This window comes from Chinchilla lanigera, unplaced genomic scaffold (genome assembly GCF_000276665.1).
Source record: "Chinchilla lanigera isolate Chin_1 unplaced genomic scaffold, ChiLan1.0 scaffold00028, whole genome shotgun sequence".
In the NCBI taxonomy this organism is placed as follows: Eukaryota; Metazoa; Chordata; class Mammalia; order Rodentia; family Chinchillidae; genus Chinchilla; species Chinchilla lanigera.
This window is the reverse complement of record NW_004955429.1, coordinates 19,999,831-20,026,748: the sequence shown is the minus strand read 5'-3', so window position 1 is coordinate 20,026,748 and position 26,918 is coordinate 19,999,831. Positions and strand designations below refer to the sequence as shown.

Here is a 26,918-nt window from a genome sequence, read left to right as displayed (position 1 = left end):
TCCTCTAATGAAATGAGTAATCACCTCCACTTTAGCCATGATGAGTCTTCTACCGCTCAGCAGATTAAGTGAAGATGGGAGCAATGGAGAAAGTAATCAATTCCAGTGCAGCCCTGTCCCTGGCTTTCGAAGAGCTTCTCTTACCCCCAAAGGTAGCTGGAGAGAAGCGCAACCTGAAAAGCTGTGGGAAGCATCCAGGCCAAGAAAGCAAAATAAATGAAACACAGAGACTGAGAAACCAGCTGAGCTCAGACAGCAGGTCACAGATGAGCTCTGTAAAGATACAGATGCAATGAGAATATATCTGAAAAGGATCTCTACAAACTGGGTCCCCGTTTGATGGACCATTTGGTTATGGTGAGAATGTAAAATAAGATGGCCCCAGTAAAAGTTGGTATCCACAGCCTTCCCCGGTGCTGGCTGCTCTCAGAGAGGCCTCACGCAACACTTGGGCTGGTGGGTGCGCCTCTCCTCCCCTTCCTTAGACCGCCCAGCCTGGAGACAGCTGTGCTCTTTAAGCCTGAGTTACAACCAGGAAAAGCGGTTTCTTGGCATTTGACATCACACCAAATTACGCCCCCCAGAAAAGACCGTGCACGCCAAAGTCCGAAAAGCATTGCCACTGGATGTGTATGAGCTGTCTTCAAAGATGTCAGTGTGTTTCATGACTTCCAGAGTGAGCCTGAAACTCAAACTCAAATTTGCAAGGACTGCCAAGCTTCCACGTCCACGGGGCCCCACACTTGTAAATCTCACGCACACTCTTCTTTCTCCTTCGTGATTAGATCTCCCAGCCTCAGAGTTGGATTTGTGTTTGGGCTAACTTTAATTTTGCAATGTTTCAGGATTAGATGGCTTCCAGTCAGAATGGCTTCTTCCAAATTTTGCAGCTGGTAAAACGGCACAATTCAGATTGTCAAGGGTAGGGAAGTTGGTCACTGAAAACATGTACGGCTTTATGTAAAAGAAATTACACACAGATCTAATTATAGACTCATTTTCTTTCTTTCCCACATGTATCCACACATTCACAGTAAGGATGAAAAAACCTGGGAGAAAAGAAAAACAAGATGCGACAATGAAAAAATATACAAAAAAAAAGGGGTATTTTTGTGGATTGGTTGCGTGCATTGGTATCTAAAACTCTCAAGTGTTTATTTTCTCTTGTGTTCAGGCCCACGTACTCCCTACTTCATAATTATAAGAATTGTTTTGATTGTGTAGAATGTTGACCTTCTCTTATTTATAACACACATTGTTTCAACAACTTTGTTTACTGTATATATTTGCCTATAGGTCATTGAATCTGAGCTCGGGTTTTAAAACATTCGAGTATGCTTTGGAGTCAGAAAAAATAGTGAGTAATGTCAGGCTAGTGTCTTCCCCTCTGGGATGATAATAAGAACCAAAAATATCTATCTTTCATTTAGACTTATAGAGGAAGCCGACACTGGGCCAAAGGGATGAACGCCCATCATTCAGCTAACCTTGACAAGGCTCTGATAAGTATACTACTAGTATTACATCTAGTTTTCTGGTGAGGAAATAGAGAGTTGGAGTAGCTAAATAACTTCTCTTTGGTCAAAGAAAGACTACTACATAAAGGGGTAGTAATTAAACCCAACAGTTTAACTCTGTCATTTTACCTCTCACTTCTCTTAACTGCAAAATGTAAGCAAAAATATTTAACTCATACGGTTGTTGCAAAGATGAAATGAGATTTCTCATGTAATCAGTACCACAGAGGCTAGGACATGGTAGGTACTCAAGGAATATTAAGTCACTGATGCTGACCACCTTCCTAACGTGGCTGTTAGTGTCACAACGTGTTTCACCATTCCAGAACTCTTCTTACAGGCACTTAATGTAGGCATGTGAAATAACACTTTTAGCTAATGATGCTGGTAACTGGAATGTACATCAACAAAAAACAGTGATAAAACGCTGTTTTAGGCTACAGACATTAAGATACTCAGCAATAAAATGTAATTGTAGTGAAGACAAAATTTGTATGTTGCTAAAAGCACCTGTGTAGAACTTGCACTGTATGATGTTGTGGTGGTGATGTATCTCCAGTTTTCATTTCCTGGATGGATGCTTTTCCCTCTATAAATTCCTCCTCCTAAACCCAGGAGGGAGCTGTCTTCGCCTCTGTTTTACCACAGAGCTGCACTAGATGGCAGTCAAGAGCAGAGCTCTCGTCTTTGGAAGTGTTAATGCCCAAGCCCAGCACAGGGCCTGGTATTAGAAGGTGCACAGTAATTGTTTATTTAAGGAAAACTTTTATTGTGTTGATTTTGCATTCTTAATGATGTGAATATCTGAGGTAGCATACAGCAGTGTTTACTATGGACATATGTATTGCAGACACAGTAGAATTTCCATGTTAAAATAAGTGATGTCGTTTCACAGTGTGGCTACAGTAAGGCTGAGACTTAGTGCAGCCAGGAAAGCTCTTACGGACCCCCAAAGTGAACCCACTCAGCAGAGGGCCCAGCTCCTTGCCTGGGTTCTATATTTCCATCCCTCAGTTTGGGGCCAGGTCTGCACAAAGTCTTCCTGAGGGCTCAGAGCCTTGCTGGGACTCCAGGTGGTCCCTTCCAGGCAATTAGACACCTGAGAGATGTAAACAGCACGGGTGGGAAGTGCCAGCATGCAGAGCGAGGCCCAGGTGAGCACCCCTGTTAGCTCAAATGGAGTTCTTCAAGATTTCAGTCGTGAAACGACTGACTGTCCCCGTCTCCCCCTGCCCCCTACTCTGTCTCCTGTTTCTACCACATGCTGTTGGTTAAACTGTAAGCAAGGAGTCAACTTACCCGCCCATCTGTAACGTGAGCATGAAAACACATCTCAGAGCTGTAGGGAGGGCTTTATAAAGTACTAGGTATTAAGCACTGCCTTAGTTACTTTTTTCATTGCTGAGACAAAATACCTGACACAAGTAAAAGGAGGATAAGTTTATTTCAACTCACAGTTTGCAGAGGCTGCGTCCAAGGTAGGATCTCATGACAGAAGGCCATGGCAGAGGAGAAACAGTTCATGGTGTGGCAGGCAGAAGGCAGCAAGCAGCAAGCTGCAGCACCAAGCCTGCCTTTCCCTGTCATCCCATGCAGGCTACAAACCTTTTGGGTGGTGCATCCTAGGGTGGGGTTTCCATTATCCATACCCAGAACTATGCTAATTCCAATCAGTGGACTAATTTAGTACCACACACCCTTAATCCCAGCAGCACACACCCTGCTCCAGCCAGCTCCAAAAAGCTCTACCTATGAGCACTTGAGACTTTGGGGGACATCTAGATACAAGCCATAACAAGCACCAATGGTAGGACCTAGCACTGAAGATGCTAAATAAATATTAATTTCTTTGTTCTTCCCCTACCCCCAGCACCAGCTGTCCTTCTCAGGCAATTGCAGTCATCTCCTGGCTCAAGATTATGGCAACTGATTGGCAATCAACTGAACAGATTTCAAATTGGCCTCAAGGCACAGTAAACTCATCAAATGGTGGTGCTGGAGTCTTTGTTCTCAGCAAATAGGGCTGGGAAGTACTCATTTTGCACACATAGTAAAAAAACGTAAAATAGCACATTTCTGAAAGAATCTGCATTTCTAAAATATCAGAGCCAAGCAACACAGCATGTGGACTGTTAGAATTCGCCTCAGACATTATGGTGCTAATTTAAGACCAGAAACTGCCCTTACATATTTTGATTTTCAAAGCTTTGATATTCACACTTAAGCTCCTGCTCTTCTTGGACTCAGGAAGTGGATTTGTGTTTGGCTGGCTGAGAAAAGGAATCACAAATGCTCTGCAGTTATTTCTTCTCTCAGCCTCTCAAAGTGGACCAACTCCATCAAAAAGTAAAGGATAGTCTAGTTTTGATTCTATTCTCACCCAGCTATCTCTTAGGTTCAAAGCAAGGGAAGGGTCAGATCCTCCTGTGGTCCTCAACAATACTGCCAAACCTCCAAGCTGAGCAAGCCTGGGCAGCTTGGCTTTTTGCCTTTACAAACTTTTGCTCAAATTGCATAATTCATATCCATGCTGCTCTCTCTTAAGTACTGGTCTGAGAAACAAAGCAACAGGAAAAACAAAATGTTCACAATGGAGACAGAACTACAGATGAAGAGAAGCAAAACAGCTCCCCATTCCTCAGTGAATCTGCATTGCTAACAACACCCCAGGGGTCAAGCAACTGTGTTAACCAGCGAAGGGCCAGGAGCACACCTGCCTCAGATGCGGGAAGTCACTTTCCTTATTGCAAATGGGTCTTTTGGAGCCCACAGTCTTTCCTCAATATGGGAATATGGAAAACCCTCTTTGTGAAGTAGGCCTAAAAATTCACCTTTCAAAGAGCCATTTGGTATCGATACAGGGATAAGACCAAAGGAAGGGCTCGCCCCCTCCCCTTCCCCGAGTCAGTCAGTCTGCTGCGCAACTTCCTGAGTGGTTGCTGCTGCTGGAGAGGTTAGGAAAACCATTGTGCAGAGCACTTCGAGAGGTGAAGGGCTTTTCCCTTTGTAGCACCAGAGTCCGCAAGCACCAGAGGCAGCATTACTCTCACCTGTCAGGGTATTTGAAGTAAATGGGGCATTTAAATCAAACGGTACTAAGATGGATTGGGTTATGCAACATAATGGTCCAAATGACGCTAGTGATGGGACAGTAGGACCTGGCGGACTGCTATTTGGTTGCAAAAGGGGGAAATTGTTCATTTCTTTCAAGGTATATTGAGATCTTCAGAAGTAGCAGGAATGAAATAAAAGGATTTTATCATCCACCAAAAAGATTGCTGGGACAGCGACTGGGACTGTATGATAGACCAAAAGGAGGAACATGAGGTTATTCTGGAGGTGGGTGTGGAAGTCATGGAGGTTTTGATGACTATGGTGGCTATAATAATTATGGCGATGGAAATGATGGCTTTGATGACAGAATGAAGGATGGCAGCAGTATGGGAGGACGTGGCTATGGTGTAGCTGTTGATGTAAGTTCAGGTTTTCATGGTGGTCATTTCATACATATGAGAAGGTTGCCCTATCGAGCAACCGAAAATGACATTGCTAATATCTTCTCACCACTAAATCCAGTAAGAGTTCACACTGATATTGGAGCAGATGGAAGGGCAACAGGAGAAGCAGATGTAGAGTTTGTGACATATAAAGATGCAGTAACTGCCATGTCTAATGAAAAAATAACATGCAACATTGATACATTGAACTCTTCTTGAATTCTACTCCTGGTTGTGGCTCTGGAATGGGAGGTTCTGACATGGGAGGTTACGGCAGAGATGGAATGGATAGTCAGGGAGGATATGGGTCTGTTGGAAGGATGGGAATGGGGAACAGTTACAGGGGAGGATATGAGACTCCTGACGGTTTAGGTGGCTATGGCCGTGGCAGTGGAGGCAGTGGCAGTTACTATGGGAAAGGTGGCATGAGTGGTGGTGGATGGCGTGGGATGTACTGAAAGAGGAACACCACATACTTCTGACAGCAGCACCTGGTCTAGACTGACTTCCAGATTTCTTTTGTATTTTAAGAACTTTATAATGACTGAAGGAATGTGTTTTCACGATATGATTTGGTAAAGCAACAGATTGTGATGGGAAAATCTGTTTTCTGTAGATTTTATTTGTTGCATACTTTGACTTAAAAATAAATTTTTATATTCAACCCCCCCAAAAAAAAGACCAAAGGAAGCAGTGGAGGGAAACCGAGTTCACACCAATAAGCTTCCTGGTAGCAAATACTATTAAAGTCAGGAATCTCACTGCCTCCATTGGCAAAGCCACCACCAGACCTGAAACAATGGTAATCACATGGCCTCTTGTTCAGCTATAAGAACGACCATCTCTGTTCTCACAGAGTATACTGCAAGTTGTTCTTGGGGTTCTGCACTGTTAAGATCAATATTTAATAAAATTGCAAGACAGGTAAGTTCATCTTCTAAATTCACCTGGTAGTGTCCCAATCTCCCCTTTGGTTGCCATCTTGTTCTTTAACAAGGCCGCCCGGAGGCCATTCCTGGGCTCTCAGATGGCCATCAGGTGCAGAACTGCTGTGGTGTAGACTGGCCATGGTGCTGCATTTCTTCAAGACTGCATGCATACGCACATGTGCATACGTGTGTGCATGTGCATACGTGCGTGCATGTGCGTATGTGCACACTGAACCTTTCACTGACGTTACAGCTTCCTTACATCTAAGCAGCAGTCTGCAAGGTCCTGCAGGGAAAAGGCTCTGTTTCCTTCCTCTTAAATCCCCTGGCCTTAGCATTGATTTGGCACTTAGTAGTTACTGAACACATTTTTAAAAACAAATTTAATGAGTTGATTAAGATATTAGCTGATAGCACCTTAAGCCCCTTAATAAAATCTACGAGTATTTTAATAGACAATGACAAAGAACAGAATGCCTCTAGGATCTAAGAAGCAAGGTGTCAGTCAGCGCATACAGATGTCCACCCAGCACCTTCTCAGACCATCGTCCTGGCAGCCACCTCAGCTCTTACAAACAGGAAATTCTGCTTGTAAAGATATTTGTACTTTTGCTGGTAAAGAAATAAGGTCTGCTTCTGCCTCTGCCTCACCTTGCTCTTTCTGCTCGCCCTCACCCTATAGAAGCAGTGCTGACCTTCTGAAGACTTGCCTCCCTTGATCCTTCTTGAGTTCCTTTTTTGCAAAGACCTGGCAAAGAGGAAGAAGATAAATCCCAGGCTTGAGAGTAGGATGGTAAGACAATAACTCTTCAATGTCAGAAATGACAAAATAACTCTCACCTAAGAAGTTCTAAAGAATCATAGGGACTAGCCACATGAATTCTCTTTAGACTTCCATGGAGAAGGGGACTGTTATCCTCCATTTTCAAATCAGCTTTCAGAGGAAACTGACTCCCTAACTGAGAAGACTTTTTACAGTGAAAAGACACGGATGCAAATGTCCTGGCCCTGAGAAGAAAGATTTATGCTAGCCCTGCCCCTCATCAGCCACTCCATATTCACCATTACTTTTCCCAAGAAATGTGAGTCTGACCTGGAACATTTAAACATACAAAGCTCACAGTCCACTTGCTCATGGGGCAGCTGTAATGTGCTCCAGTGCTTCCAGTGATAATTGCAAAATCTACTTTAAAGTGAATGTCTTGGTTACTTTTCTCTCATTGCTGAGACAAAATACCTGACTCCCAAAATTAAGGAAGGAAAGGTTTATTCAGCTCACTGTTTGTGTAGGTTTCAGTTCATACTTGGCTGGCTCCAAGGCAGGGTGGCACATGGCAGAGGGCAACAGTTCATGAGGAAAACAGCAAAAAGCAACAAGAGCAAAAAGGGAGGAGTGGCGGCAAGCAGCCTCTGCCCCTCCCTTACATTGTATGCAAACTCTCTGCCCCAGGGTGGGTATAGCACTCACACCCATAATTCCAGCATGTACTATAGATCAATCAAAAATCTAGAATAGAAGTCCACCCCATGACTGCAGGAGGATTTGGCGTGGTCATGCAGACACAAACCATAACAGTGAGCCTCTGCTCACCTGGGAATACTGATATGTTTTGCCTGGAGTTGGTGCAAAGAGAAGAGGAGAGAAATCTGCTCAAATTAAACAGCAATTTATCATACAAAAGGAAATACATTGCGTTTTACACAAGGAGTTTAGATTTTCCAGAGTCTAACAACTTGTGTTAGTAACACCCACTGGCACTGGGAAGGGGCATCACGGTGCGGAACGGGGATGGTCTGACCTCAAGGCTGCATCTTACAGGATTTTAAGCAGGTTACTCAGCACACTTTTTAATTGCCAATTTATTATTAATTTTTATCATGGTAAAAATACTTAACATAAGATCTACTCTCTCAACAGATTTTAAGCGCCCAGCATTTTAAGTGTTGGCAGTATAGCTATGGCAGGTATAGGTACAATTCCCGTGTGTGGCAGCTCTAGAACTTACACCTGCATGGCTGAAACTGATCAGCAGCTCCCTGCCTCCCCCTGCACCCAGGCCCTGGAAACCACCATTCTACGTTGTTTCTCTGAGTTTGGCTTTTTAGACTCCTCATGTCAGTGTAAAGTCCATGTGTCCTCCAACACCTGGCTTGTGTCACTTAACGGTATCTTTCAGATTCTCCATGTCGCTGCGTGCAACAGGGTTTCCTTCACTTTCCAAGGTGGAATCATATTTCACTGTATGCACAGACCGTGTTTTGATTAGTCATTCATCTGCTAGTGGACATTTAGGTTGTTTTTACATCGACTTTTATTAATATCTCTCAATGAGCATGGGGGTTCTCATCTCTCTTTCAGAACTTGATTTCAATTCTTCTGATCTTGTATCTAGCAGTGACATTGCTGGGTTGCATGGTAGTTCTATTTCTAACTTTTGAGCACCTGCGTTATTGTTTTTCACAGCAGAAGCACCATTTTCTATTCCCACCAGAGGTGCACAGAGTTCGAACTTCTCCACACCCTTGCTGATGCTTGTTATCTGTTTAATAACATCTGTCCTGATAGGTGTGAGGCCGCCACGTTGTGGTTTTGACATGCATATCCCTGCTTATTGGGTATGTTGAACATTTTCTCATATATCTGTTGGCTATGTCTACCTCTTGTTTGGAGAAATGTTGATTCAAGCCCTTTGTCCACTTTAATTGGGCTACTATTATTATTTCTGTTCAATTACAGGAGTTTCTTGTATATTTCAATATTAAGCCTTTATCAGATATATAGTTTGAACATATTTTTAATCCAATTCTGTAGGCAAAGATGTCCTTGTTTCATTATTTTTAATAAGGGCCTTAAGTCCACACCACAGCAATTGGGCAAGAAAAGGAATTAAAAGGCATCCAAATTAGAAAGAAGGTAAATGATCTCTATTTATGGATGATATAATCATACATATTAATATATAAAACCCTACAGATTCCACAAAAAACCTTTAAAACTAAGAAATGAATACAGTGTAGATACAAAAATCACATAAAAAGGTTATTTGTATACATTAACAATGAACTACCTCAAATAGGGAATTAATAAAACAAGCCCATGTTTAATCACAACATAAAGAACAAGGAATAAACAACTGAGATGAAAGATTTTACATTAGAAACTATAATCTATTGATGAAAAAGATTGGAGGGCACACAAATAAATGAAACACATCCTGTGCTCAAGGATTAGGCGGCTTAATACTGTTAAAATGTCCCTGCTACTCAAAGGGATCCGCAGAGTCAATACAATCCCTATCAAAATCCCAAAGTCATTTTTATATACGTAAATAAATAAATCCTAAAGATAATAAAGAACTGTAAAAGAATCTGAATAGTCAAAGCAATATTGAGAAAGAAGGGCAATGCTAGGAGCATCAAACTTCCTAATTTCAAAATCAGAGTAATCAAACGTATAATAATCAAGACACCACAGCACCAGCATGAGCAGGCACAGAGACCCAGGTCACGGAGTAGAGAACCCAGAAATGAAGCAGCTCATGTACAGGAAACTGATGTTTTTAAAGGCGCATTATTATTTTTCACAGCAGAGGCACCATTTTCTATTCCCACCACTGGTGCACAAAGTTCGAACTTCTCCACACCCTTGCTGATACTTGTTATCTGTTTAATAACATCTGTTTTTAAAAACTGATGCTTAATATTGTTACTTAATATTGATACTTGTTATCTGTTTAATAACATCTGTTTTTAAAAACTGATATTTTTAAAGGTGCCATTAAGGAAAAGACAGTGGTTTAAATAAATGTTATCTGTAAAACTGAATACATACATGCAAAGGAATAAAATCAGAATTTTACATTATACTATACACACACCAAAAGAAAAATCAGCCAAATGGGATTAAAGACTTACATGTAAACCCTGGGACTATGAAACTCCTAGAAGAAAACATAGGGGAAGCTTCATGACAGTGGGTTGGGCAATGATTTCTTAGCTGTGACTGCAAAAGCACAAGCAACAAAAGCAAAAGTAGACAGAACTGCACCGAAACAAAAGCAAAGGCTGTTGTAAACCCAGTTTCCTCACCTACAAAAATGAGAATAACAGTAGCTATCTCACAGGAGCTTCAACTCCAAAATATAAAAAGCATGAAAACTGCCCTGGCATGGTGCCCGGCACATTGGAATTCTATCAAAGGGGCCTCTTACTGTTTGGGGAAATTGCTTTTCTTTCACTTTATTGCAATTAACTGACACCTTAGGAACGGCTTTGTCCACAGCAAGTTGGACAAAGAAATAAAACGAGAAAAGTCAACCTGTAATCTTTGCCATGTGCCTGTTACTTTCTAAAACTACAGAGAAAGGAAATGCAAGTTAAACCAATGATCTTACTATTCTCAATTTGTATCAAGCTAGCAAGAAAAAAGAATGTGGACAAAGACCCAAAATAATGGATATACTAAAATACTACAAATTCACACTAAATAATTATTTTTGAACTTTTTTACAGATGAACAAACTGAAAATAAGAATGTAATCAATAAGAAAGGAAATCAGTGTTAGTCAGTTAAAATCTGGTTTTCCTACCATGCTGCAGTGTATAAAACTGACTATCATGTTTTCTTAGCATTATGTTGGGAATTCAAGGTTGGCTTAATACAGTGATGGCGAACCTTTTAGAGACCGAGTGCCCAAATTGCAACCCAAAACCCACTTATTTATCGCAAAGTGCCAACACTGCAATTAAACCTGAATACGCAACACTCAAGGCTACTGGCGCAACTTGGCTCTCTCGCCAACAGAGGGATTTAGGCACGCTGCAGCAGGTGTGCCACAGGTTCACCAACACTGGCTCCATGCGTAACGTAATTCATGTAATTAAAGGCTTGAAAATAATATATACTGTCTGATTATCTCTGTGTATGTAAAATAATAATAATTCAACAAAATATAACATCTATTCATGATAAAAACACCTTAGCAAATTAAGCATAGAGGAGAACTTCATTTCCCTAAAAAATACATGGAATGCCACGACGCAGAAAGAGCACACTTGATGGCAGAAAGAAGGTGAAAAGCATTCCCGTTAAGAGCAGGAACAAGCTAAGAATTCCCACCACCTCTACTTCCTACTGAAGTTTCACTGAGATAAAATAAAACATACCCACATGAATTAGAATTTTTTAAAGTCATCATTTACCACTGATATAAAACTCAAAAGAACAGAATGGAAAATGTTAATAAGTAAGCTTAAAAAGATCCATTTATTGAACCTATTGAATTTAGTAGTTTTAAGGTGTTAATTTTTAAGGCTACCATCACAATAGCTATACATATTTCTTTAGAATAAAATCTCAGTACACAGGGGTGTTTTATGAAGAAATTGAGAAAATGTTAAGGAAAAGCTTCAGAGGCCTCAATAAATGGATACCTAAATAATTCATAGATAAGAATTAAAGAGTAAAAATGTTACTTTGTCATAAAGTGATTTAGGTATTGGATTCAACACCACTGAAAGTCCCCAAAGGGGGACGAAGGTGATAGCTCAATGGGAGGGCTCTTGGCTAGTGTTAGGAGGCCCTGGGTTGGAGGCCCTGGGTTGGAGCCCCTCACCACACACACAGGAAACCTCAAAAGGAAGGCTTTAGGAAACCGGGTGAGCTGGCTGGATTGGCTGTGTGGAAACGCGGGGCTGGGAGCAGTTTGATGCTCCCGGAGAGCAGCGGGAAAAGAGGACCTGTTCTGCAGGCATGGAGCTTTGCCCAAGGCCTCGGCAGTGAGGACGGTTAGATACCCGCACGTGTGCAACAGCCAGGCCGCGGAAGGAAACGGAGAGCTCAGAAGTGCGCCTGCGCTTCCGCGGAGAGCTAATTTCATAGACAGGCACGGCCAGCCAGGTAGGAAGCACAGACAACCCGATGGATGCTGCAGGGCTCTCATTCCTATGAAAAAAAATTAAATTGCCTCTCTTCCTCACATGCTACACAGAAATAAGTGCCAAGTGGATTTTAGTGAGCTCAGTCGAGAAAAGCGGAAAACTTTTAGAAGAAATAGGCGTTCATCCTTACAATCGCCAGCCAGAATATGTGAAATAACATACAAAAGTATAATCCACGAAGAAAAGATTTGTAAATTGGGCTGCATTAGAACCAAGAAGATCTGGTCACCAAAAGAGTTATTTTAAGAACAGTGAAAATAGAAGACACCAAGTGGAAATATTACTCCCTTTAATCACTGAGAAATGCTAAGGACATGTAGAAAACTGATAAAAAAATTAACATGCAAAAGACGATGGGAAAATGTGCAAAGGAAAAGAAGTGGGATTTTACAGAAGAGGAAATGGAAATATCCTAGGAGCAAAAATGCCCTGCTTCGCTGATAATTAAACAAATAACAAAAACCACCCCACATTTTGATTATCATTTTACCATGTCAGGCTGGCAACTGTAAGCTTTGATAAAGCTATAAACAAAAAATAAGTAATGCTTGTGCACTGCTGGTGAGAGCTTAAATGTTATAATCTCTTTAGAAATACTGTGGCGTGCCTCAAATGGGATGTATCCTAAAATCTCATGATTGCCTCCTTACATACACCCTGGGGAAACTCTCGCACCTCTGTGCCAGGAAGGATGATTCGGGAATGCTGGCCTAGCTTCATCTTACTACAGAAGTCTGGAAACGCCCCAGATGTGCATCAAGGATGGAATGAACAAATAAATAATGATACACTATATGGATATGTAGAAACCTCAGTGTTAAGTTAAAAAAGAGAACGCATGATGCACGCAAGATGAGTCCAGCTATACAAAATTCAACAATAGGCAATACTACAGATATTGTTTGGGAACAGCTATGCAGAACAACACCAAGAAATGCGATAGACGAATTAACACAAAATAACAAAGCACAGGCTGGCTGACTCCTCCAGGTGGGGTGAGAGAAGATGCAGTCAGGGGCACAGGTTAAGCGCTGCTAATATTGTTTCCCAGCATACTCATAGGGAATTGATGCTTATTTTCCTCTTCCCCAAGTTGGACGTGCTTTGATAGAGGATTTTGTGGGTGGGATGTATTTCCCACTTTCTAATGTAAGAGATGAGCATGTTTTGCTTTAAGCCAGGGGTGATGCTTCTCTGGTCAGAGGTCCACATGGCCTTGAGTGGACTAATAAAAAATAAAAGCTAATGAACGAATCAGAAGTCCTCTACACCCACATGGCTGGAGGCAGATAAAATAATAAGGCAGTGCCTGTGGCTTTGCAGTAAATGCAATATCTTTGCAAAATATTGCAATCCATAGTTCACTGACCCTTGATACACGCATGGTTATTACATTCCCTTGGTGGGCGTGTAATGGGCTCTCAATCCAGACAGCCTCAAAAGGACCAAACCAGTGAAACGGGCAGCGTTAGTATTCTTCGCAACAACAACAAAGCCTGATAAAGACGCAAAGGGTTTTTTCCTCTACAGCAGAGAGTACATTCTGCATCGCGTTAACCTGCCGACACTGTCTGTAATGGCGTAGAAAGGTCACCGAAGTCTAAATTCGCTTGGCAAGATTCGCTATCACGATCTTCTTGAAACTACAAGCTTTATTAAATATCAGCTCTCATCTAATTTCCAGAAGGCCAGCCAAAGGTTACAGCGGGCTCAGGTGCGCAAGCCTGGCTGTGATTGCAGCTTTCATTTGCATAGCATCTGCCCCCGCGCCTCCATCTCCAGGCATGTTGCATTAATCTGTAAGCAGTGTCCCTGCCGGCAGCACGGGATGGGGAAACCAGGATCCCCTGCCTTTTGATAAATGAGGAAACTAAAGTCAAATACAAAGTATCTTTAGTAAGGAGATTAATTCTCTCCCTCCTCAAAGCAGTGATTCCGAGGAGGGTCAGCCTCTTCCAACCCAGGCCTTGCCACAAGGTTATGTGGAGTGGAAGGAAGGAAGGAAGGAAAGGGTCTACCTCAATATGGGGACCCAACGCACAGTCTCGCAAGTCTCCCCAGTAGACTCCCCCTGCTGATAGCACTGGGCATGGAGAAGCCTGCGCCATGATTCACCCCAAATCCTGGACTGCCCTCGTTTGCAGGGCCGGTTTATGGAGCTCCTGAAATTGGATCTCCACCGACTATCCAATTCATTCTTACGTGTTGAAAAGTAAAGATATGGGTAAACCATAAACCAAGAGAGAAACACGGGCTGATCTTTCTCTTTTGATGCAAAGACGAGGCCCACTGTGGGCATTCTGGCCCCTACATTACTTGAAATTTGCACTTTCAGCTTCTGATGCCTGCGTCTCTCAACGTTCTCCAAGTCCCAACTCTAGAGCAAGGGATCCTCTGCCCTTGGCTCAGGTCTCGCGCGGGACCTCCAGGGTCCTGCTTCAAAGGCGCTGAGCCGCGCTTGTCCATCAGGGCCAGGAGGACAGGAAGAGGCGAGGGAACACAGCAAGAGAGACGAGACAGACCAGGCTGACGCGGGTGGTAAGGTACAGGGGTCTGGGAAAGAGCTGAACAGGGAGACAGAAATTTTGTTTCATTGATGTTTTAAAGAATGACGTTTACTACCCAGGGAGAAAAAGCCCTTTGTATACTGAAATTGACATGTATACAATGTGGTAAGTTTTCAAAATGGCTATGTTATTTCAAAAGTAATTTCAGAACATGGGATGTGGCACTCCATACTGGATCAAATAAGTAAAATAATCTTTTGGGAGGCATAGTGGCATGTCATGACTCTCTTGCTGCAAAAACCTGTAGTTTTTGTAAGAAGAAAATCTGTTCCTATTATTGTCCCTGCCTTTGAAATTACTTAACAAGAGGCATCTTTGTGGCTTTCAGAAAAAAGGCGGAGAATGTTACTACTGCAGCCAAAAGTCACCTCCTTCTCCACCAGAAGAAAGATAGAGCCAAGGGACAGTGTGATGCACACACGGTCATAAACGCATTGTTGGATGAGGACGTTTCCTGCAAAGGCCTTCAGCCAGGGCAATAAAATTCTGGCCTGACCCAGCAACCTACTCAAAGGCAGAGATGTGCAGACAGAAACACATGGTCAGGGTTCAAATACAGAGTGAGCTCTGGTCCTCCTGCTCTTACATGTGATGTGCAGGGTCCTTGATCCACAGGCTCCTGGACCTGCAGGAAGAGCTCTCTGCGCCCCTCATCCCCTTGCTGTCACCTTGAGAAAGCCTTCCGGTCCTACCTCTGCGGGCCTGAGCTGTGTGCATGGGGAGGTCACACTGCTGGTGTGCAAGGCTTTTGCTGTGGTGTGAATGGTCACCTCTCCTCATCCAAGCTCTGGAAACGTAATCCCAAATTCCTATATTGACGGTATTGGGAGGTAGGTTTTCCCCATGAAGCTAGACCCATGAAGGTGGGTCCACTGGTGGCTTTACCAGAGGAGAAGGAGCAACTCCACTGGCACGCTGACTCTGCCCCACCACATGGCATCCTCTGCATTTTAGGATGCAAAGAGGCACAGCCCCTCGCTCCTGGACTTCCCAAGCTGCAGCACAATAACAAAGGTTTTTTTTTTTTTTTTATAAATTTCTTCTACTGTGGTATCATATTATAGAAACACAAGATGGACTAAGACAGCGGGGTTCCCTGCCTCCTGGCCACCCTCAGGTGTCAGCTTGGTACATCTCCCTCAATGCCGAGGTGCCCAAAGGGTCCCAGACGTACCAGGAAGCAGGTTAGGACCTAATACTGTTCATGTAGGAGTGCTAACATGGAGACCAAGGGAGGAGAAGAGTGAGTGTTTAATGCCGAGAGGGGATTAGCTGGAGAATTCCTGCCTCCCTCCCCGCCTCCATCCTCCATGTCACTGTTAGACATTTCCCATTGCAGCACCCTCCCTCCCAACAGCCTCTACTGGGCAGAAGGAACAAAGAAGGAAATAAAACTTGCCCCAGCTGTAAACCCGCGGTAGGAAATGCATGACCTAACGCTCCCTTCCCTCTGCACCTGGACAGATATCACCTGTCAACCACGGAGCTCCTGAGCCTGGAACAGCTCCTCCAGGTTTCTGACCCCAGTGTCTCAGTCACCCAGGGACAGCTGAACAGAAATAGCCTGCAAGATGGAGCCTACTTGTCGTCCTACCAACTGCAGATCTGCCAGGCCCAGAGAACACCAGGTCTCCATGGGATCTTTTCAGATGTCCTTTTCTAAATTTTCTGAGAGAAGTCAAGAAGACAGCAAAGAAGACCACACACATCACCACTCCGGCTGCTGTTTCAGGAATCCTGCTCCTGCTCTCTGCCCGGTGCATTTTGACCACCACCCCATAAAACATTATCTCAAAGGACTGTACGAATTCACTGACAGGAATGGAGGCATATGGCCAGCCAGTGGAGGAGGTCTTGATAGAAAGCTCGTTGCCTCTAATGATAAAACGTTCCCATAGAGCAAATACTTGGTGTAGCCTGGTACTTCACTAAGTATTTCTAATGACCAATATTATCAATAAAAACAATATACTGGTACTTTTTGACCTTATTTAGCAAGTGAGAAAGTCAAAAAGGTTGAATAACTTATCCAGTGTTACAAGTATATTGAATGTGGGAGCCAGATTTACACGGAGCCAATCAATCCTCTGTCCTGCAGGACACCTCCTCTCCCCCGACCCCGCAGTCATCACATCCTGCTCAGTCCTCTTCAGGGCTCTGGCCCTAGGTGCTCATGCCTGTGCAGAAGGACATTCTTTAGATACTATTTTGTGTATTGCCTGCAGCCTGACCAAGCCATGATTGTTGGGTTCCGGAGGAAGTCTAGCATAAGCATTGTAAGCCCCGGGATCAATACTAGTTGCTTTGCTGAGATATATGCAAAGGTAGATAACATGATGGCTAACTGGTTAAGTCTCATTCCCGTGATAATTGAGTTGTACTGTCCTTGCTAAAACGGTTGATATTCTCCCATTTCTCTGCTGCCTCCTGGGTTGTTTCTGAATAAAAGGTTACTGAAGATGGTAATCAGGAGTCAGTCAGTCCTAGAGGCTGCTAGCACCTGATCACAGGATTTTGGCTCTCTTGGTTTGATTTTTTCTTACTTTTCTTATACATCTGCCGGCACCCAGTTCGGGGGATCTGTTCACCCTGGACAGAGTTGGATGAGAAGTCCGACACATGCCCACCTCCTGGAGCCAAATGAGCTACCTAAGACAAGACACCTCAGCTGCCAGAAAGGAGCCACTGGCCTGAAGCAAATTCAAGGGAAAGCCACAGGAAAAATTAAGGGCTGAGCGGGACTGACTGTCTGAGAAGATTAGAAGACTTCAGTACGTGCAGTTTGGCTAAGCAGAGATTGAGGGAAGAGCCGGCGGGAGAGGGGAAGGAGCAAGCCAGCCAAGGCACCGCAGAACAGTTGGGCTTTCTGCTGGCTACAGCTCAAGGAGGCAAAAGAAGACAGGAGCAAAGGGAACAAAGGGACAGCTGAAGGGCAGTCTCCCAAGGAACAGATTTCCCCCCTGAGGGACTCACGCTACACACCCAAAGTAAATGCATTAACATCTAATAAGGTGTTATGGTTGATACGTTGTGTCAACCTGGGGAGGCTAGAGGTTTGGCTAAGTGACTCAGCAGTTCTACATCCTGGGGTGCAAAGGACCTGCCCTTCCTGCTCTAGGATGTTATTCATTGTATCAATGTGAGAAGTTTAAAAGGTTAGCTATGTGAGTCCTGCCCCCTGGGTGGGGGTAACCTTTTTACAATGTAAGGGAGAGAAAGAGGCTGCTTGTGGCCATTCCCCCTTTGCTCTTGTTGCTTTGCTGTCTTCTGCCTCTGAGCCAGCCAAGTATGGACTGAAACCTCCTTTCCTTCCTTCATTTTGGGTGTTGGGTATTTTGTCTCAGCAACAAAAGAAAAGTAACCAAGACATAGGGGTTTTCCTTTTTTCAAGTTGAAGTCATTTCCTTTGCAATATAGTATGTTCAAGACCTCACCTTGTCTCTCCAGCCTCCAGGTCTTCCTGGGTACCTCGCATCTGGAAGGAAGTCGCTTTATTCATGCTTTATTCTAGGTACAGTCCACTCTCAGTTACCCAAGAGGAGCCAGCTGGGAAAGGCGTGGGTTGATATGAGCACCAAGATCCCAAAAACAACCCATCCTGTGTTCACATGTCCAAGGTCATACAAGTACTTAGCAAGTCCCACGTCATTTTTATTCCAGCCCCCATTTTATAATTACTTGTTCTCAGGGCATTTGTACAAGCCAAGCACTTGGCTAGAAGCTGAGCTACAGTGGTGATCAAGGCAGGCTCAGTGCCTGCCCTCCAAGGCAGAGGTCACACAGCAGTGACCAGGGACAGGCATTCAAATGGGGCACACACAGGTCACCATGTAAATTGGCATGAAGGAAAAGAATGGAGAAGAATGTGCTGTTTATGATGCTATAAAACAAGAGGACAGCTCCATCCAGAGAGTCACAAAGCCTTCTGTAAAGCCTGAATGTTAAATATGTGAGGTGCTACATACGGAAGAAGGAATATTTCCGCAACAATGGTCTTACTTTCCCCCTGCGCTACAGGAAATCGACCTCTAGACCCCTGAACATCATGTTTTATAAGAGTTTCTTTGTGTGTCTGATGGCTTTGGCCACCAAACAATCTGGTGATATGGTTTACAATGGGAACTTGGAGACAAGTTGTATGAGTTCTCCAACCTCCAGAAGGGTTGAAGAGTAAAGGTCATTCCGTGTGTGAATTGTGTGACTGAACACACAATAAAGAGTCCACACCAAAAGTTCAAGTGAGCTTCGCTGGGTGACGATATTCTCTGCATGCGGTCACACACAAATACCTGGAAAATGGCACTGTCCTGAATCTGTGGAGATGACAAGCAGAGCTCCACTCCACATCTGGTGCCTTTCCTGGCCTCTGTCCGGGGGGGGGGCATGTAATCTGTATCCTTTCCTGTAATAAACCATCACCATCAGTATAAGAGCTTCCGGCAATTCTGAGTCCTTCCAGGAAATTATTGAACGGGAGGGTGGTTTTAAGAACCTCACCAACCCTCAACTGGTCAGAAGTGAGACCGTCTCCTGTGGGAACTGTCCCTCCAGACTCCTGAAGGTGCCGAGAGAGAAAGTCTAGGCAGAGGGCAGGCTGTGTCTTACTTTTAGCCTTACAGCAATTTTCTCAATAGCAGTAATTGTCTTCTGTATTGACCCCAAGCCTCACTGTCTTAGTTGATTTAATCCTGGAGGGAAACCAGCATTTCTTTGAAATGCTGAACTTTGAAACCACTGCTCAAGGTCTAAGTGGCAATGAGACAGACCTCATCAAAAAAGGGAAGGGTTTGATTTTGAGGCAGGGAATTGGTTGGTTTTTCCTCTCAGGTACCCTCACGAGTATTTCATCATCTCCAGGTCTTTCCTGAAATGCTGGCTTCCCTCCAGGACTCTTTTCTATACCTATTGCCTGAATCCTTTTCTAGGACACTGGTGGATCTTGTCTGCCGGAGGCTGGACTACCTGGCTTGCAGGAAGAACTACCAGTTGTGATGCTTATAAACTAACTCATATGCCAGGCTCAAGTCCAGCTGGATTGAAAAAAGGAGCTATGTGATCAACCTGCTGCCCTGTAAAACGTATTAACCAAGGTCTTTTCACTTTGTCTTAAAGGAACTTTATCCAAAAATAGCAACATGATTAAGGGCATGGACTCTGGGGTCAGAATGCAGATTCCAAGGCTGCCACAGACCTGCTGAGTGACCTGAGCGAGTCACCGAACTTCCCCGTGTGTCAGCTTCCTCCGGTGCATGATAGAGATCATAGCAGGACCTACCTTATAGGACTTTCGTCAGATATGAATCAGTGGACACATATGGACTTCTTAGAAGAGTACCTAGCACATAACAATTGCTCAGAAGATATTATTATTATTATCATTATTAGAATGACAGAGAACAGTGGGCTAATGGTATTATTAGCGATCTAGTTACCAAAACCAGAAGCTAAGATCATTCTTATATCTAATATGCAACCCACATTTTAATCTTAGTTTCCAAATTAACACTAGGATATCTCATTCGATGGAAGGACAGAATACCTGTGAATCCTGACTGCTGCTGGTCATCATCCCAGGACAGTATCCAGTCCTCCGCAAAACAAAAGAGGTCTGACTTTCACATACGGCACCAGAAGGACTCTCTTCATACGTACGTGCATGGGACAGAACACAGTCGGAAGTAGCCTGGTAGCAGGACCCTTCACGAAAATGACTTTGACTTTGGAGGAGCAGGGGACTTGCAATCCTCCTGCTTCAGCCTCCCAGAATTCTGGGATTACAGACATGCACCAGCATGTCAAGCTGTATTGGCCATTTTTAAAAAGCATCCCCAGTCCTTCAACCCGATTCTAAAGCATAACTGGAAACCACCACTCCAAAGTCTACCCAAATCCTCCTCAGGTGCTAGTGGTGCAGGAACACGCTGCCCTTTCTTCAGGGTAACCTCTGACTCTGCAGCACGGGGTGTGATCCAGTATTCTGCAGTTCTGCAGAGCTCCCCGGCGCCAGTTGCTGGCTGAAGACTCTGGGGCCTGGAAACACAGGCAGTTTGGAGAGAATCTCGAGCGGGTACTCAGAGTTGCAGCTGGTTGCTAGTCCTGGTGTTGGGAAGTCTGGATGAGAAGGAAGAAGCACTAACGTCTGTGCATCTGGACTGGTGTGATCAGGGTCGGGGGCTAGGTCTGAGGACGCACACACGGCAGCCAGTGGGCCCAGCTGGGCAGGGCAGGGGCGGAGGTGGGCAGTGTCTGCGGCTGTGATGAATGGCTGGAAAGCTTCTGAGAAAGAAGCAGAAGAGTCAGTGTGCAGTGGCAGTCTGAGTGTTTTTCCTCTCGCTCTCCATAACTCCGAGCCCCTGGAAGCCATCATTTGACTTTCTGTCTCTACGACGTTTATCACTCCGGCTACTTTGTGCGCGTGCAGCCGCACAGCACTGGCCCTTTGCTGACAGGCTTACCTCAGGTTCCACGGTGTCCTCTGGGTCCATCCATGCCATGTCAGAAGTCCCTGCCTTTTTAAGGTTGACTGATAGTCCATTCTACACATCCACATTGCTGGTGGAAATGTGGCCGCTTCTACCTTTCAGATATTGTGAATCATTCTCCCACGGAGATGAATGATCAGGTAATTCTACAGAGCTGCTTTCAACCCAGGTCGGTGGATAACTGCAAATGGAATTGCTCGGTCACATCATAATTCTAGCCTGAATTTTGCGGAACTGATCGTTGTTTTCCAGAGCAACGGTGCCATAGGACACTGTGCCACCATCAGCACACAAGGGTGCTGCCGCTTTTTATTAGTACACGTTTTCAGTACATAACAATGACATCTATCCTGGGAGACGTGACATGTACACAACACATGTCAATTCTTTTTTCCGTCCCCTTCTCCTCCCTCCAACTCTTCTCCCCACCCACATTTACAAAAGCTCTATTACCACTTCTTCTTTCTCCAACTATTTTTTCTTTAAGTCCATTCTCCCGTCCCTCTTTCCACCTTGCCCATGTCTTGTTCCCTTTCCCATCTGAAGAAGTTCTTCCTACTTCCTTCTATCTCTCCCCGCTTTTACTCTTACTTATACTTTGGGTTTCTCACATAAGAGATGCAATGGGATGTTGAAACTTGTGCTCCTGCTTTACTTCACTTAAGATTATGTGAAGTAAACATATTTCAGGTAATATTTTACACACCAGTCCGCACCCATTTTCTTACAAATGACTCAGACTTATCCTCCTTTATGGCAGAATAGTACTCCATTATATATCTGTACCACATTTTCTTTATCTGTTGGTGGGCATATGTGCTGCTTCCAAGATTTAACTGGTATGAATTGTGCTGCTGCGAATATGGGTATGCATGCATCACTGTAATATGATCCCTTTAACTCTTTTCAGAAGATATCTAGAAAGGGAATAATACCTGGATCAAATGGAACCCTAGTTTTAGTTTTTTGAGGAACCTCCATACTGATTTCCATAGTGGTGGCACCAGTCTACACTCCCACCAACAGTGGAGAAGGGTTCCTTTTTCCACACCACCTCACCAGCAGTTGTTATTGGTTGATTTCTTGATGATAGCCAATCTTTCTGGAGTGAGATGGCATCTCAGTGTTGTTTTAATTTGCATTTCTCAATCCCCCAGCAGCGTTCAGCATTTTTTCATGTACTTATTTTCTGTTTGTACTTCTTCATCTCAGAAATTCTATTTGTTTCATATGTCCATTTTGGAATTGGGTCTTTGCATTTGAGGGGTCTGATTTATTTTTAATTCTTTATCTAGTCTAGCTTGTCATTCTCTATCTGGGGAATAGATGGCAAAACATTTTTCCTATTCTATAGGTTGTCTCTGCTCTGTTGGTTGTTTCCTTTGCTGTGCAGAAACTTTTTATTTTTGTGTGATCCCATTTCTTGATTCTTTGTAATTTTTCCTGTGCAACCAGGGTTCCACGCACAAAGTCTTTGCTTACATTTATATTTTCAGGAGTTTTATCTAGTCGACCTTCCAGCAGATTGTTTCTATTTTGATATTTGTGTCTTTGACCCATTTCAATTGTAGTTTAATGCATGGTGGAAAACATGGGTCTAGGTTCAATTTTTGGCCTTGGAAAGTCAGTTTTGCCAGCCCCATTTATTAAAGAAGCCCACCCTTGTTGTTTTCAGTGTAATTTTTTTCCTCGTGTTTGCTCGTAGTGGGTGTTGGATGCTATCTCATTTTGCTTTTGATCAGCATTTTGCTAGTGATTACGGAGGCTGAGCACAGGAGTCAGGGTAAAGTTAGGGAAGTTCTCGCCCTTGGCACTGACAGACAGCACCTGGTAATTCACAGCTAGTTACGCACCCTCTCGTGTTGCTTGCTGAGGTCCATCATGAATGCTCTCTTCATTTTCAGCTAGCGTGAAGGTTCCTGGAATCAAAGACACATGCTGCTCCTCTCCCGTGGCCTCAGAACCATAAGGTCTGGACCAGTCCACTGCTGTGACTGCTGTGTGGGTGGACCCTGTGCTACGGACTGTCTCTGTCCCCCAGAGACCCCCCGCTGTTGTGCTGCCCACACCAAAATGCTCAGCCTGAAGGCCCCCGTTGCTCAGCAGTGGAAGAACCTCTCTCCACCTGAGCAGATCAAGCAGGGAAAATCAGAAGTGGATGAAAGCCTAAAGCAGCCCTCACTCCAGGCGCCGGTGGATCCACACACAGCTGTCCCCCCAGCCCAAGAGCTCTGAGCGCGCCCTCCCGGGCTCCCAGAGTCCCAGAAGCGGTGCGGCCTCAGGGTGGAAGCTGGCTGGATAACAGCTCCCAGTCTGGCATTCGTTCCTTTCATACCTTACTTGCTCACTTCCCTGCAAAGATCTCTTAGGATCACCCATAAATAAACAACCTGCCCTTGAATTCTTGTCTCAGGGCCTCCAATCCACAGCGAGAATACTGTGCTTCTTCCAGCCCACAGTACTTGTCAGCAGCACGTGCTGGCACTTGGCTTGTTTTGGGAAAAAAAGCCAGTGAAGAAGTTTTAGACCTGTAAAGACACTCAGTAGAGTCTGTTTTCCCTGACCTATCTGCCAGCTTCCATTTTCCATTCCAGCTCCTGTTCCTAAAATATAGATCTGCCTGAGGGAGATTCTGTGTCCTACCCACTCACCTCTGGTTATAAAATACTGTACTTTGAGGTAGCATTCTGCACACAGGAAATTGCTGAAAAATAGCAAAGCAATTTGCACAGCTGAGTATGTGGTTTGTGCCTTATTCTGCTAAACTTACCTGATCCCCCCGTGCAATAACGCAGCCCATATTAGAACCTGCACATCGCTTGTGCCAAGGACACGTACATCTTCATAGACTTTAATGCTAGTAATAAGGCCATGTGTTTGCTGATCATGCAACCCTGAATGCCAGATGTTCCGTCTGCTGGCCTTCCCTTGGTGGATAGCTGTAGCTTCAAAAATACCTGGCTCTTGACAAGTACACAGAGACTAAACTATGCAAAGCAACTGTTGCAGAAGCGTACAAGTTCTTCCTGAAGAGAGCTGCATACAGTGTTTAAAGTTGGAGAGTGCAAGAAAAAACTGGCCAGGTTCAAACGGAAAGGAGAGGAAGGAGTGGGGAAATGTCTTTTCTTACAGAGAGCAGGCATTGGCACTACCCTTTGGGAGAATAGAATTTTAGCCAAGAGAAGCCCATTGACGGCCAGAGACAGAAGCCAGAAATAGCAGCGAGGCAGAGCTGACAACATCACAAGCAACCAAACGAGCTGCGAACACACTGGGTCTGCGCAACATTGCAGTGCAAGGCTACAGACACCGCACCGGGGACAGTGGTGATGCCCAAGCCACTGAGAGCTTCCGGCTCATGGGTGTATCCTTCTCCACCCGCCCTGCACATTTTCTCCCAGGAAAAGAATGAAGAGAGGCCGCTCTGATATGCTGTCTGTAATTCAAACCCATGTCCCTGTAAAGAAAATGCACTCGTGAGAAAGGAGAAATGTAGAGGTAATGAGTGAGTAGACGTTCAATGGAGTCAGCTCTCTTCAAGGTGCAGTGATTAGAGTTTTATTTAAAATTTCTCTAGCTCTTGAAAAGATAAAATGATTTGCTCCATTACCCCAAAGCCACAATTTTATTTTATAAATCTGAAACTCTGAAGCTATAGAAATTTTCATGAGCATCAGATGAACAGAGGAGGGGAGGTGGTAGGAGCACCCTAAATACTGAGAAAAGTACTTAGCGAATTCATAATTCCATAAAGAAATGTTTTTACCTCCAATGAGACTCTGCTCACACATCTAACATAGGAGCCAAGACAATGCCAAATACTTGCAATGCAGCCATGTCAGTATAATGCAGCCATGTTGGCTATTTTCAAACTCATTCATGTTTATTAGCCATGATAAATGTTACTGATTTTCTTTGATTCTTGGTTTCTGACGTCTGGTATTTCCTTTACTGCAATGTTTACATTCATTGGTTGCTAAAAGCAAATTGCAGGGGGCTGGGGATTTAGCTCAGTGGCACAGCGCCTGCCTGGCAAGCATAAGGTCATGAGTTCGATTCCTGGACCAGGAAAAAAAATAATAATAATGAAAAAATAAAATAAAATAAAAACAAAATACATGTTGGTAAAGCTACTGTTTTAGAGCCCAAAATGAACCAGGGAAGATCACAGAGAAGAAAAACAACATGTCCGAAAGGGCCAGGGCCTCGCAGGAAGTCCTGGCAGCCAGGTGACAGGATGTTTCTGGGCGGAAAATGATCCTCCCCAACAAGATGAGCAGTGGAAGGGGAAAACGTGAGCCTGCAGCATGTCCTCCACAGCCTGGCTTGAGCTGATCCCTGGTGGCATTTACAGAAATGTTTTATGTAAATGAAGACTACACGCCAAAGCGACGTGTCTCCTTTTAATCGTACATCTCACAGCTCCAGAGCCAGAACTGTGACCCTAAGCTCTGCCCCTCCCCTACACACCTCCTTCACCTGCAACATGAATTCGGCTGAACGCAGGACACCCCACACTAGTGGCCCCTTCCCAATGGGCACCTTGAGAGATAGGGACAGTTGGGCTCCACTGAGGGGCTTTCAAGAATAAGAAGAGACTGATGAATCCCCACAGATAGTTTTTGTGTGGCAACATTCATTTTCCTTCCCAGGCATCTGTTCTCATGAAACGCCAGAGAAGAACAGGAAATTCATCTCCGTGGAGCCTTAAGCTGTAGTTACCTGGAGAAGAAAGATGTCCGCCTCCATCTTGGAACCAGCTCTAACCCAGGCTCCTAATACTTAACTAGGGTCCCCATTTCCAGTCTCTCTCTCCCTCCCCTTCTACCCTGGATTCATTATGACCCATGTGATTGAAAGTCAGTGGCCAACTCCGGTGGCAAAGGATCCCAGGAGATCCGACGCGCTCTCCGCACCAAATTGATCATCTTTCACCAAAACAGCAGAAGAAAAAGCTGATTTCCAGGGCTCTGAAGCTCAGTCTTCCAAACAAAGGAAGGCTGGTTCACTGAAGTTTCATTGCTAACCCGTTAGCTACAGCTAAGTGCGGCCACTTTGGAAGAGCATTTCAAAGCCTATTGACGGCCAGATCGCAGGACTGACTGATACCAACTGCAAACTCAAGCTTCTCATCCAAATCCCTTTAATTGGGCCTGAGTGACACTCTTTCAAATGGTTTTGGGAAGAAAAGGGAAAGAAATGCGCCAAAGAGAACTTGCACAAAGCAATTTACATCCTGTCTTTGTTTCATTTTCTCTGGCATAGATACAGACTACCAATTTATTATTTTTTTTCCTTGAGGAAAGTAGTGAGAATGTGAACAGCAGTTGGAACTTTTCTTGTTCTGTTCCCATAATTAGAAAAATAGGCTAAAATTATGCAGGAGCAGATTGAGGGAAAAATACAGCCCTGCTTTCATATGAAATAGCCAACTCTTTGAAATTCAAAGATTTTTCTTCCCCTGCACATGTCTTTCATCTCTGGGTAGTTACTGTAACTCTCTTAAGAATCAAGTTTAACAAGTGCTTTCTGCAAAAAGGTTGCAGTGTGGCTGGGAACTGGCTTTGTGGTCACTGCCAGCGCTCCCAGGAAATAGTGTCCTGATACTCTGGAGTCGTTCTGCTGGAACCAGGCAAAAAGAAACTGGTTGAGCTGTCTTCACAGCAACTGAAAAGGTGGCCTATTACCCAACCGGCCAGCTGTCCTGCACAGCTTGGTCTCCGTGCCGTGGCTACTACAGGGCTGCTGCCTTCAATAGATGCAAACTTTTGAGGCACAGGGAGTATTGTGGGGGGGGGGGCACCTTAGGTAAATAGACTCAGACCACAGTCAATTCATAGGTTAGATATGTTAGGGGCAGAGAATTTCTTAATCTTTGGGCCACAGAATCATCTGGAAAACATTTTTGTTGTATTTTGTGTAATTACACATTTATGGCTGGATCCAGAGATGTCAAATCCTTTTTTTTTTTTTTTTTTTTTTTTTT

The 26,918-nt window shown here is 44.2% G+C and overlaps 1 protein-coding gene and 1 pseudogene across 1 annotated transcript in view; one reads left to right on the top strand and one right to left on the bottom strand.

Annotated features, from left to right (window-relative positions):
• Nucleotides 1-26,918, bottom strand: part of Frmd4a (FERM domain containing 4A) — a gene marked incomplete at its 3' end in the record, with an annotated part of 571,102 nt that overhangs the window by 525,952 nt on the left and 18,232 nt on the right.
• On the top strand, nt 4,649-5,472 carry LOC102025275 (annotated as a pseudogene).